The sequence below is a fragment of the Pseudonaja textilis genome, chromosome 6, assembly GCF_049901715.1.
Source record: "Pseudonaja textilis isolate UNSWEBS1 chromosome 6, rPseTex1.2, whole genome shotgun sequence".
Lineage (NCBI taxonomy): Eukaryota > Metazoa > Chordata > Lepidosauria > Squamata > Elapidae > Pseudonaja > Pseudonaja textilis.
In genome coordinates, this window is record NC_141995.1 from 953,260 (window position 1) to 966,648 (window position 13,389).

Below are 13,389 nucleotides of genomic sequence, written 5' to 3' on the forward strand. Positions count from 1 at the left end.
ATCCATCGTGGACTAGGCTAAGGCCGAATCCATGGGCTATGACCGTGACGGCGAACCGATGGCTCGCAAGCCCCAGCCAAACTTACCTGCGTTGCGCACGTGCGCGCCTCCCAGCTCATTTTCGGCCCGTTTGAGGCCTTTCCGGAAATACCGGAAGCGATGAAACGGGGCTGTTTTTCAGCCTCCAAAGCCTGCAGAGGCTTCCCCTGAGCCTCTGGGAAGGCAAAAACAGCCCCCCCCGGGCTCCAGAGGCTAAAAATGGGCACTTCTGGTATTTCCGGAAGGCCTGTTTTTCGGTCTCCAAAGCCTGCGGAGGCTTCCCTCGAGCCCCTGGGAGGGCGATAAAAAGGCCTGAAACAGGCCGAGAACCAGCTGGGAGGTGCACGCATGCGCAGGGCAGGTAAGGGTGCACGGGGGTGTTGTGTGCAGGCCAAGGGAGGCGCAGTGCCTTGTGGGTGCTGGCATGTGAGCGTGCGCAAGTGCACGTGCAATTTTCAGCATGGGAGCCCCAAAAGGTTAGCCACCACTGGGCTACGATCTCCCCCCCTTCTCCCTTTTAATTCCAGTCCTGTAGATCTTATACTAACAGGATGGCTTCGAATCTTTTATACTCGGCATGAGTCATTAACTCCATTTAATGCTGGTGTGTGTGTGTGGGGGGGGGGGAGATCTTTGGTGCTCTCTGAGCTTGGTGGTTTTCTTGCAGACGTTTCATTACCAAACTAGGTAACATCATCAGTGTCAGAAGTGAGTGTACTTTTTAAAGAGGAGGAGGAGGAGGAGGAAGAGGAGGAGAATGACAGGGGTGTCTTTAGTGTTCTCTGATCATGGTGATTTTCTTGCAGGCATTTCATTACCAAACTAGGCAACATCATCAGCACTATGATGTTTCTTTGCTTTATTTCTTTATGAAATTTATTTGCTGCCCATCTCATATCCAGCAACTGTGAGAGGCTTACAACACCAAAACACTGGAAAAGATTAAAAGCATCCATTGTGAAGAAAACACAGCAGGTAAAAACATTAACAGATAAAATCACGGAGACAAGATAGCAACGATGCTACCTAGTTTGGTAATGAAATGCGTGCAAAAGAACCAGAATAATAGAACAACAGAGTTGAAAGGGAACCTGGAGGTCTTCTAGTCCAGCCCCTCTGGCCTATGCCGTTTCCGACCAATGGCTGCCCAATTGCTTCTTTAAAATCTCCAGGGATGATGGAGCCCCCACAAACTTCAGGAGGCAATGAGGTTCCAATGGTTAACGATTCTCCACCCTATTAAAGAGCACCAAGGACCCCAAAGTCCAGCCCTGAGCTACAAATCTTTCCGTTTATCGGTGCGTGTGTAGGTGTGCATGCCTGCACGTGGGAACTGAATAGAATCTGTCGACGAGAAAGCTGGAGAAACGCTTGGGAATCAGTCATTGCTAACTGGTGGCAGCAGCGGGAAGGAGGGAGAGTCGGGATGGGTGGCCTGGTGCTCGCCTTTCCAGAAGGGATGCCTGGCCATTGCTGGGCTGTGCTGAGGGAGGAAGTGGACGGGATCCGCTCATTGACAAAGCACACTTGAAACAGGAGGTGTCAACAAATGGAGACACGGGGGGTGGGGGGGGGGTGGGGAATCACTCTTTCCCAGTCTGCCAGATCAGCCCAGTGTCATCTTACCAGGAGGAAAACATCTTTCCACAAGAAATAATAAATATATACACAACAGACCTGATAAACGAAGTTAGCAAACATTCAGTCTCAACATTTCCTTTAACAGAAATGTTGAGACTGCTTAGTTGCAGCTAGCTATATTTGGGTTTTCTGGATAGCACCAGAAGAAAGGGGGAAAAAATAACATTAACGGAGAAGTGGAAAGGAAGGGGGGAAATTAGAGTTATTAGTGTCATAATCCCGAAGTTCTGATTTTTGCTTGGTGGGCAATTCATTATGAATTCATTGAATTCATCTACTATATACCACTCAAGGTTGTTTTCCCTTCTTCCAGGGAATTCTTGAGTCAAAGAGGTTTCTGTTACAAAAAGATGCAGGTGGATCTCTAGGGACAGAGCGCTGGATAATGTTCCCTATGATTTCTGATTATTTGTTTCAGTATTTAGATCTGCTCACCCATGGTTTATAAAAATGTTCCTCTGTAATAAAAATGTTCTTTGCTGTTGATATTAAGTCTACGTTCAGGAACTTTTTACTTTTAAGTATTAAGCTGCGCTGAACAACTGTAGGAGCGACAATGACTAATAATTTAGGAAACGCATATGTCACTCAACTTTCAATAACTCTGAATGGCTAATAAGAATAATGGAATATTTTGCACGCATTCATTGAGAAGTCGCCTTTCTAAGAAACACCAGTGGGCAAATCATTTATTACATTCCATTTTGCCTTCTTGGAAAGGTAATAATTTTGGTCCATGATCTATTTTTCCCCCCAATAGATCATTTTTATTCTTTTAAGAGCATACTAAACATAAGATGTGGCATAATGAAGTGGTTATTCAATCAGACATTTCAACTGAATGAACAGAATAATATTTTAAAAGTTGCATTGACTTATCTCATCTAATACTAAAACTGTTTTATCCATTTTATCATGCCATTTGATTTTTATGGCTTATTTCATGAACCAGCTCAGATATAGTCAATTAATCAATGAGTTAATGCAAAAGGTTTTAGTTAGTTCAGTTGGAATCTCAGGGATTTCTAAAGAACTGGGGCTGTGTTGTTCTTTTAGCAAAGCAGTTATTGTTTAATTGATTGTAGAATTTATTTCCTTATTAATATGAATTCCTGCTTGTATTTTCCGAAAAAGAATTGTACAAAACCTATTAAAGCAACCAGATTTAGTAGTTGTACAGTACAGAATTTAACAGAGTACCGTAGAAGGACAGGCAGAGCCTATGGCGGGTGGAGTCAAGTGAGTAATCAGTCTGGAGTCATTACGTTCCCACAAAGGATTGAAGTCCAACCCCTCTTGAATTCCATTATTTAGTGCCAATTTAGTGTCAATCTTTAGCTGACTAGATTCTTGTGTCTAGGCATGAGCAATAAATCTGTTTAACTGGAGCTTAACTAGTGGTCTTGATTCTATCTTACCTAAGTAGAATAACATGCATACATTCAAGTGGACTGTTATAAATCTAACTCAAGTTTTTGGGACAGATTAACTATATAGATCTTGCAATCGAAGGAATCCAGTTTACAACAAGAAAAAATACTTAATGAGAAATACCATGGATTCTGATTGGCAAAACTGATTATTATTAATCATTTTAAATGTCACAACACCTAAGCCTTAGTTAAAGGGGGCGGGGAAGAAGACTGCATAGATAGAGTTAGCCCTCGACCTACAGCAGTTCCAGTTAGTGACGGTTCAAAGTTATAATGGCTCCCAAAAAGGGAGTTGTGACTGTTTTTCACACTTACAGCGTTTTGTGATGGTCACATGACCAAAATTTGGATGCTTGGCAACTGGTTCATATTTATGACGGCTGCAGCATCCTGGGATTATGTGATCCCCCTTTTGCGACCTTCTGACAAGCAAAGTCAGTGGGGAGGCCGGATTCACTTAACAACCAGGTTGCTAACTTAACAACTGCAGGGATTCCCTTGGCCACTGTGGTGAGTAAGGTCGTAAAACGGGGCAAAACTCACTCAGCAGCTGTCTCAATTAGCAACAGAAGCGTTGGGCTCAATTGTGGTCATAGGATATAGTCATTTATATGCCAAAAAGGAGGAATTCTCAGAGGCAACAGGGGGGACTGGCCTTTTTAGAAGAATGTGAGCTTTCTGTCGTTTTTTGGGTTTTTTTGCAATTGGATTTTGGTTTGTCTGTCGTTGATATTTGTAATAAGAACCAAGAGCTGCTTTTGTCATTAAAACAGTTAAACAATAAAGTTGCAACATACAGGGACTCCTCAATTTACACCCACAATCGTGACTGGAATTTCCATGGCCGAGCAAGCCGGTTGTTAAGTGAGTCGCATCCAGCCTCGCAGCCTCTTTTGCCCCAATCGTTAAGCGAATTGTTGTGGTTGTTAATCAGGGGGCCCTTAAAGCAGGGGTCTCCAACCTTGGCCACTTTAAGTCTGGTGGGCTTCCACTCCAAGCCTCAAAGGTTAGAGAGACCCCTTAACGAAGGCGGTTTCCTCCGTTGGCTTTGCCTGGTAGGGGCTGGCTGGGAAGGTCACCAACGGGGATCTCGGGGATCCTGCAACGATCATAAAGGCGAGAGGACTAGTTGCAGCTCACTTTTCTCAGTGCTGTCGTAACTTCAGACGGTCACTAAATGGATGGCTGTAAGTGGAGGACGGCCTGAATGAGCCATTCCTCCCTTAGGCTGCTGGAGTCAGTTGGAGTCAGAAAGGTGTCCCAAACCTGAAAGAAAGGATCTGAAGCAATGGCATTCCTATTTCTTTTCTTTCTTTCCTCCTAGGGAGCCTTAAAAGAAGGACGTTTCTTTAACCACGAAAGAAAGAGCATTAATACATCAAAAGCCTCGAGTAAATATTACAGGCGGAAGAATAACTGGCAAGACCAAGTTTAATGCTTGGTTTGAATAGCAAATGATGGATAATGAAATTTCTGAACTTCGTGCAAATTTAACTTCCTGAACTTAGGGAAAGAAATTTGAATCGCCGATTTGGCTAACAAAAATCTTCACAAGCAGCACCTTTCCGCGATTTTAATGTGGAGGGTCCTTTTTGATGTGAAAGAATGTTTTAAAAAACCTCCATTTGGAAATTTTTGAAGAAGAATCTGAGACAATAAAAGGAAAGATGAAAAGAAAGGATCTGAAGTGGTTTGTTTCGATGCTACTTCGTAATGATAAAGTTGCGTTTGACATTTTTTTGGAATAGGACATCGATAAGCACAGATGTTTCTCAAGATGAGGAAAAAGCAAAAAAAAGGGGGGGGTAAGATTTGGGGAATGAGAGCCAATAACTGAAAAGTCGGAGAGAAAATTAGAGAGAGAAGAGAGGTATATGATAGCCCAATGTAAAACAAAATATATCAGGATGGCCGTATCGCCAGAAAGGGAACTGTGCATAGAATTCTATCAATAAATAATCTGAGCAAATAAGTAAGAAAGAAGAAGTTTTATCAGAAAGGAAGTGGAAATAACAAAGAAAGAGATCCCTCCTAGATTTTTCAACAAGATGAAATTTATACAAACGATGAAGACCTGTAATTTTAAGCAAGGTGGATGTAAATAAAACCATTCATGTATTTTTTCATATCTACAATCTCTAGTCATTACTGGTTCTGTTATGACTGCATATGAAGTAATTTCTGCTGGAGTAAAATTATTGGATAAAGGCTGGAGGGCATATCAGTGCTTGCTTTGACAATGGCCCTTAAAGAGAATCGTAATCCTATTAACTGTGTCCCTGAAGAAAGGAAGAAGGAATAAATATATTTGTGTGAAAGAAAGGTCAGCCTAGTGAATGTAGCTATGCATTTATAAAGAAGGCAATGTTTGGAAGTGTTAAAGAAGTCTGAAACGCATCTTGCTCTAAAGGTGCCAATGAAGATATTCAGAACACAGAAAAAAAAATCATTTCAATAAAATATGTCTTTTTCCCTCCCCAGGAATCTAGCATTTGTTCACAGAAGTTATGAAAAATACCCATTTTTCACAATCAAAAGATAAACCCCAGGAAACCATACAATATCAACCAAAATATTCGCAAAAGGAATTATAAAATAGATATTCCAGACCATCAGCAATCAGTCTGTACTTATTCTATGTTGACTCCTGGTTATGAACTCTGTCAAAGACACCATTGCTGAACAATCGCCAGTTTGATCTAACGGTTAAGGCAACAGGTTAGAAACCAGGAGAGGGTGAGTTCTAGTCCTGCCTTAGGCATGAAAGGCGCCAGGCTGGCTTTGGGCCAGTCGCTCCTCCTCTCTCAGCCAAACGCACCTCTCATAAGGTAGTTATGGAGAATATAGAAGAATGGAGGATATTAACCTTAAGTATATTCAGCGCCTGAGTTACTTATACAAATGAAAAGGTGAGATAAAAATCTTTTTTAAAAGCTCACATTACTATGACACATGGACGTAGCAGAATCTGACTACTAGTGTCTGGTCTATTGACTAATCTGACTACTATAATACAATCTTCTATGATCTGGTGACACAAATGCTCTGCTTCTCCCTCTCATTCCCAGGACTATATCAGAATATTTCCATGTGCATCAGACCTGCCACAACTTCTGCACAGCAAACGAAATGACCACTAGCCATTTCCCACATGAGCCGTGGCGGCGCAGTGGTTAGAGTGCCGTATTGCAGGCTGACTCTGCCCACTGCCAGCAGTTCGATCCTGACTGGCTCCAGGTTGACTCAGCCTCCCATCCTTCCGAGGTGGGTCAAATGAGGACCCCGATTGTCGGGGGGAAAGAGGCTGACCGTGCAAACCTCTTAGAGAGGGCCGGGAAGCACCGTGGAGAAGTCTATCAGCGCAACTGCTTTTGCTCTTGATGTCATGATATCTATCTGGTTCAAGCAGCCCTTTGAGACTTGTTCATTTAAAAAAAAATCTACAGAGAACAAATTGTTCTCTAGAAGTCATCTCAAGACATTTTTCTGCTCGGGGCAAAATAATTCCGTTCCAATATGAAGTTGATTGGTGGTCAGAACTTATTTTAGCGATAGTCCTGTCCTCCATATATCACTGCATCACCTTCTATATATCACGGGCATCTTGACAAGCCAACAACGCTTGCTGAACAATCCCCATCCCGCTGTTGACTTGTTTCTCACACGACTGTGCTGGCCTCTCCTGGATAAACAGTCCAGGCAGCCCAGACCTGAATTCATAGTCTGGGGGCAGGCGAGTCTCCCTGAGTCCAAAAGGGCATCAAACTCTCTGACCATTGGGGAGAGGCTCAGAAGTCTCTAGTGGACAGCAAAGGGTCCCCAAAGGGTTCAAGCGAAGCTATCCTAGGCGATGCAGAGGCTTTGCGATCAGAACACACTGGAAACAATTCTGTGGGAGGAGCAGGTCACAATAACACCCACCCGTTCCCATTTTTGCTTCTTTGTTGAGAGGCCGCAATCTGCACAGGCTGCAAAGTGTGAGTCTATTGCCTTGTTCTAAAGAAAAGCCGCTTGTAGCAATTGCGGTTCAAGAGTTTTGGTAAATAATATTCCATTTAGGTAAAGACACCACTACTTTGTTGTAAATGGTCCAAGAAAATCAACCATCAAATATCTATATCTTTCTATCTCATCTCATCTTCTTTCTTTCTATTTTTCTTTCTTTCTTTCATGCCTGTCTGTCTATTTCTTTCTTTCATGTTTGTTTGTCTTTCTCTATTTCTCCCTCCCTCTCTCTCTCTCTCTTTCTTTCTTTTTTATTCTTGTCTGTCTATCTATCTCTTTCATGTCTGTTAGTCTATCTATTTCTCTCTTTCTTCCTTTCTTTTTTCATGTCTGTCTGTCTGTCCATCCATCCATCCATCCATCCATCCATCCATCCTTCACATTTCTAAACCACCCACCTCCCTTAAAGAGAGGATCTGTGTGTAGTCCTTGGCTTACAACCATAATTGAGCCCAACATTTCTGTGGCCACGCTGTTGAGTGAATTTTGCACCATTTTACGACTGTGCTTCCTGCAGTTGTTATAGTAGTAACACGGTCGTTAAGCGAATCTGGCTTCCCCATTGACTTCGCTCATCAGAAGGTCCCAAAAGGGGATCACATGACCCCGGGAAACACTGCGACTGTCCTAAGTATGAGCCAGCTGATAAGCGTCTGGCTTTTGATCACGTGACCCTGGGGAGGCTTCAACAGTTGTGAAAAACAGCCATAAGTCATTTTTTTGGTGCCATTGCAACTTCAAATGGCCACCAAGTGAACTGTTGTAAGTCAAGGACTACTATGTGTATAATGGCCGCATATTTTTAAACACAGGTTTTGGAAAGGAAATCTTATTGCTGCCAAAGAATACTTTTAATCTATCTCCAGTAATGAACATGTTCAGTTTATTAAAATATAGATGGGTCCTAGAAGAAAGACAACATTTTTAGATCAAGGGTCTTCAAACTTGGCAAGTTTAAGACTTGTGGACTTCAACTCCCAGAATTCCTGAGCAAACATAACTGGAGGAGGAGCTGTCAAGTTTGAAGACACCCCCCCTGCTCTGGGCAGATTTGAAACCAGTTGTCTAAACTGCTGATTTGCTCTGGACGTCGCCTGGTCCTCTGAAGTTCTCAGGAACATTTCTGCTGTTTCACGGTCACACGTTGTATACATTACCCTTAATTCAGGAGGGGACGTGTCTTAATCCACCCTCTCGGCAGTCCGTGCAATTTCCGTTTTTAAGGGATTGCGTATGGCAAGAATGTAGAAGAAAACTACTGGTCAATTCTTTTTTTTACAGGCAATTAAATCCTTAACCTCTTGAATTCATACAAATTCACTGCCTGAAGAATGTTGATTTGCCACTTTAAACGGGGTTGGAGTTTAAAGTTTGGGTACTACAGCCCAAGGAAATGGTTGTGCAGAAGAGGAAAATAGGTCCCCAAAATGCACAACCATGAAGAAATTTATATTTCGTGGAACAGGCAAAGATGCTGAAATGTACTAAACTGATGTTTTGCCTACTCCATTTCCACCCCTATTTGCAAAGAGATGAAGATATGGACCTAGCACATATACGGTGAGGAAAACGAGAAACCGAAATTAAAACGAGAGATTCTCTCACCTACAGATTCTTCCACAGAATGTCATCAACTCCTAGGGCTGGAAAGGACCTTGGAAGTCTTGCAGTCCAACCCGCCTGCTTGCAGGTTGTCCCATCCCAGTCAAATCATTATCTGGGTCTCTTTTGGAAAACCTCCAGTGACGGAGCACCCATAACTTCTGAAGTCAAGCCATTTAAGTGATTAATTGTATTCATTGTTGAGAAATTTCTCCATGGTTCTAGGTTGCGTCTCTCTTGAACAAGCTTCTTGCTGCCCTCAAGGGCTTTGCAGAGTTAGGCCTGCCCTCTCTTCTCTGTGATAGTCTCTCAAGGACTGGAAGGCAGGTATCCTGTTATCCCTAGTCCTTCTCTTCAATAGCCTCCACACACCTAGTTCCCTCAACCGTTCATGGTACAATTGAGCCTTCAGCCCTATCACCTTTATTGCTCTTTTCGGCATACTTTCTGGCCTCTCAACATCTTTTTTGTACCATGGTGATGAAAAGTAGATGCAGCCTTGCCAAACAGTACACGCCAAACAAATGTATACATGTAAGTTCAGTCACAAATACATATCACCAAACCTATCGAATCCCACTTGGTTCTGAATTATTGAGGCGCCTCAGTACACTTTAGCCTTGAGGATTGTTTGCTGAAGAAAATGGCAGGAAAGACCACGTTTCTATCTAACAGGTACAGAAGGTAGAACAGAATAATAAAGTTGGAAGGGACCTTGGAGGTCCTCTAGTCCGCCCCACTGCTCAAGCAGGAAACCCTATACTATTTCAGACAAGTGGCTGTCCTGTCTCTTCTTTAAAATCTCCAGTGTTGGAGCACCCACAACTTCTGCAGGTAAGTCATTCCAGTGATTGTTCTCGCCTAGAGAAGATTTCTCCTTAGTTCTAAGCTGGTTGTCTCCTTGGTCTGTTTCCCCCCATTGCTTCTTGTCCTGCCTTCTGGTGCTCTGGAGAAGAGCCTGACCCTCTGGAAGACAGCTGTCACCCCGAGTCATCCTTTACATTAAACTAGGTATACTTGCATATTTCTGTAATGGTTCTTGATATGTCTTTAGTCCCCTAATAATCATCGTTGCTCTTCTCTTCACTCTTTCTAGAGTCTCAACATCTTTTTTTACATCATGGCAACCAATGCTGGATGCAATATTGTTAAGATACTTAATACTTAACAAAATCCTGAACAAATGGCAAGAAAATATTGCTTTGCATCAAACCCACATTGCTAAGTTCAATACTTTAAGGAACACTGCAAATATCAAATAATCTACAGATACTTTCATTACAGAATCATCAGATAATATGCACGCATATTAGTTTTCACCAGTGAGTGTGTACCTTATCTCATCGAGTCCAGGGGTAGAAGCTGGAATCCCAAAAGTGAATATATAAGCTTTCCAACTGTCAATCATTTTTGAAGGAAACCATGAGCATCGTACTGTATGCAAAGTCTGCTTTTTATTTGATGCAAATAAAAGCAAAGTTTTTATTTGCAACGGGCTATCCAAGAGAGAATGGATGAACAAGATGACAGCATAAAAATAAGCCAGGAAGCTACAGATGAAGTGAAGCTGGAATCCATATCATTGGATAGTCTTGAAGCATACAGTATCCCATCCTTGGATATATAATACAACAACACCACAATTGCTAGGAAGGTATTGTGAAGGGAAAAGCCCACACCAACACCAGAAAGATCAAGAGAGGACACCGCTGGGAGTCTCCTCTGAATGCGACTTTGGGTTTACAACACACAATGCCAATTATCTGCAAGTTGATGGTAGCACTGCTTCAGCGGATGGTTCAATGAAGAAAGAGCAGAAAGATGATGGGGGTGAAGACCACCACACAGGGAATGAAGAAGTTTCACTGAGTTTCACTGCATGTAATGGCAAGCCAACAACATACACAAGCTATTCGAGCATGTGTCCAAGATGGCTTCTACAGAAGACAGAAGAGGGAAAAGGACAGAAATGAGATTTAAGCTCAGCAGCCAAGCCGATGCGTTAGCGGGATTGAGGGGCGGATCAAAAGGAGGTGGGCGTGGTCAAAACCCATGAGAAGGGAAGCAGGTCCAGCCAGGTCAGCAAGTCAAAGGAGGACCCCGGTCTGTCCTAGGGAGAGATGGGAGGACCAAGGAGACTCATTTCCACCCCGGAGCGTCTTCAATGGGCGCGACTGGGCCCAGGGGGCAAGAATGTGGCAGGACCCGGGGGACCCTCTCCCCACAAGGCCCCCCAGGCAGAAACACACCTTTGTTCTGAGCGGCTGTCCAGCTGCGTTGGACGGGTCCATCCCAGCCCCTGGGAAGGTGGACGTGGCTGTTTTTCTGTCTCTCTGTGGACGGAGGCCTGGAACCCTAGACAGGCAGTCCTCGACTTACGACCACAATTTATGACCCAAATTTTCTTTGGCTGAATGAGACATTGCCCCATTTTATGACCTTTTTTGCCACCATTGTTAAGTGAAACACTGCAGTTGTTCAGTTAGTGACACTGTTGTTAACTGAATCTGATTTTGCTGGTCAGGAGGTGGCGAAAGGGGATTTTGACCCTGTGACCAGGGGGATGCTGCCACAGTCACACAGGGGAAGAGCAATAATAAGTCTAGGGCGACCGTAACTTTGAACAGACACTAAATGAACTGCTGTAAGTCAAGGACTGCCTGTAGTTTTGAAAAACTGGAGGCGAAGAGGAGAATAACCTTTAACTGCAATGGGATGAGGCCAAGTGCTCAGGAAAGGCAGGTGGCAAAAGCTTTTATGCCAGGCCAGCAAAGTGAATTCTGGACGCAGCAGGCGAATTCAAAAGGGCCCCTGCCCTCCACAGCCTGGCTGGATGGCCGAGTGTTCAATTTAGCCCCTTGTTTGGTCCAATGGTGGGTCACTACATGATGGGCAATTTGACAAACTTCCCTACTCGGACAAAAATCAGGCATTGCTATTAAGCCCAGAGGAGCCAAATAATCATGATTCTATCTATATATCTATATGTAGGGGTGGGATTCAAAAATTTTAACAACCGGTTCTGTGGGCGTGGCTTAGGTGGTGGGCGTGGCTTGGTGGTCATGCTATTGGCTGGGCATGGCCAGTTCAACATTACTCACATCGAGGCACGCATCTCCTCACCTGGCCTCTCTTGACTGTGGGAGGCTGCAACAGTCATAGGTGTGAAAAATGGTCATAAGTCACTTTTTTCAGTGCCATTGTAACTTTGAATGGTCCCTCCACACAACCAAATTATCAGCAAAGGAGGGGAAAACAACTCCAGAGAAGTTCCAGAGACAGGAAGTCCAGTCCTGCCAAGAATGTAATAAGGGTTAACGGAGAGGCAGTTTCTGTCAGCAACACCAGAATGTTTCCTTCCTGCCTTCCTTACAGGATTAGGCCAGTAATTTCTTCTAACCACTGGTTCTCTGAACTGCTTAGGATGTTAACAACCGGTTCTAGCGAATAGGTGCGAACTGGTAGAATCCCACCCCTGTCTATATGTCAATCTCTCACTCTCTCTCTCTCTCTCCCTCCCTCCCTCCCTCCCTCCCTCCCCTATATCTATCTGTCTGTCTGTCTGTTGTCTGTCTGTCTATCTATCTATCTATCTATCTATCTATCTATCTATCTATCTATCTATCTATCTATTTATCTCTATATCTATCTATGTATCTATGTATCTACCTACCTACCTACCTATATCTATATATCAATCTATCTATCTCTATATCTACCTCTACCTACCTACCTACGTACCTATCTATATCTACCTATCTATATCTATATATCAATCTCTCTCTCTCTCTCTCTCTCTCTCTCCCTCCCTCCCTACCTATATGTTGTCCTTGATCTACAACCATTCTTTTAAAGTTACAATGACCAGTGAAAAAAATGACTTGTGACCATTTCCCACACTTACAACGGTTGCAGCCTCCCCACGGCCACATGATCAAGATTCAGATGCTTGGCCACTGACTTGTAGTTATGACGGTCACTGTGTCCAGGGGTCACGTGATCCCCTTTTACGACCTTCTGACAAGCAAAGTCAATGGGGAAGCCAGATTCACTTAACAACCATGTTACCAATTTAACGACTGCAGTGATTCACTTAATAACCGTGGCTAGAAAGGTTGTAAATTGGGGCAAAAAGTCCCACTTAACAAACGTCTCACTTAGCAACATAAATTTGGGGCTCAATTGTGGTTGTTAAGTCAAGGACTACCTGCATGATGTCTATGGCCGGGCCGTGTTTTTTTAAGTGAGAACATTTCTTTTGGAGAAAGGATTATAAGTTTTATTAGTTACTTTGCTTGAAAAAGAAATCGGGCCGTTCTAGAATCGGGCCCTTGGCGATGTCTCGGCCCCTCAAAGAACTTCTGCCCATGTGTGTCCCCTCCATGTGGTCTCCAACCTTGGCCACGTTAAGACATGTGGGCTTCAGCTCCCAGAATCCCCCAGCCAGCAAAGACACGGCTGGTTGAGGAATTCTGGGACTTGAAGTCCACAGGTCCCTCTCCGTTCATTGTCTCCCCCCGTGGAGGAAGGGGAATGGAATGTCCCTGTTGAGGAGGTTCACCTGCACCAAGGAGCCCCGGGGCGTCTCACTTCAGATGAGGGGAAGCGTCTAGAAAAAGGGGAGCGAATTTCCCATCCTCAGAGAAGGAAAAAAGCCCCTCTGGCTGCC

General features: G+C 43.7%; 1 protein-coding gene across 2 annotated transcripts in view; it reads right to left on the minus strand.

The window, feature by feature from the left end:
- CTNNA2 (catenin alpha 2) overlaps positions 1-13,389 on the minus strand; it is a 490,650-nt gene that overhangs the window by 21,097 nt on the left and 456,164 nt on the right. The window lies entirely within an intron of this gene.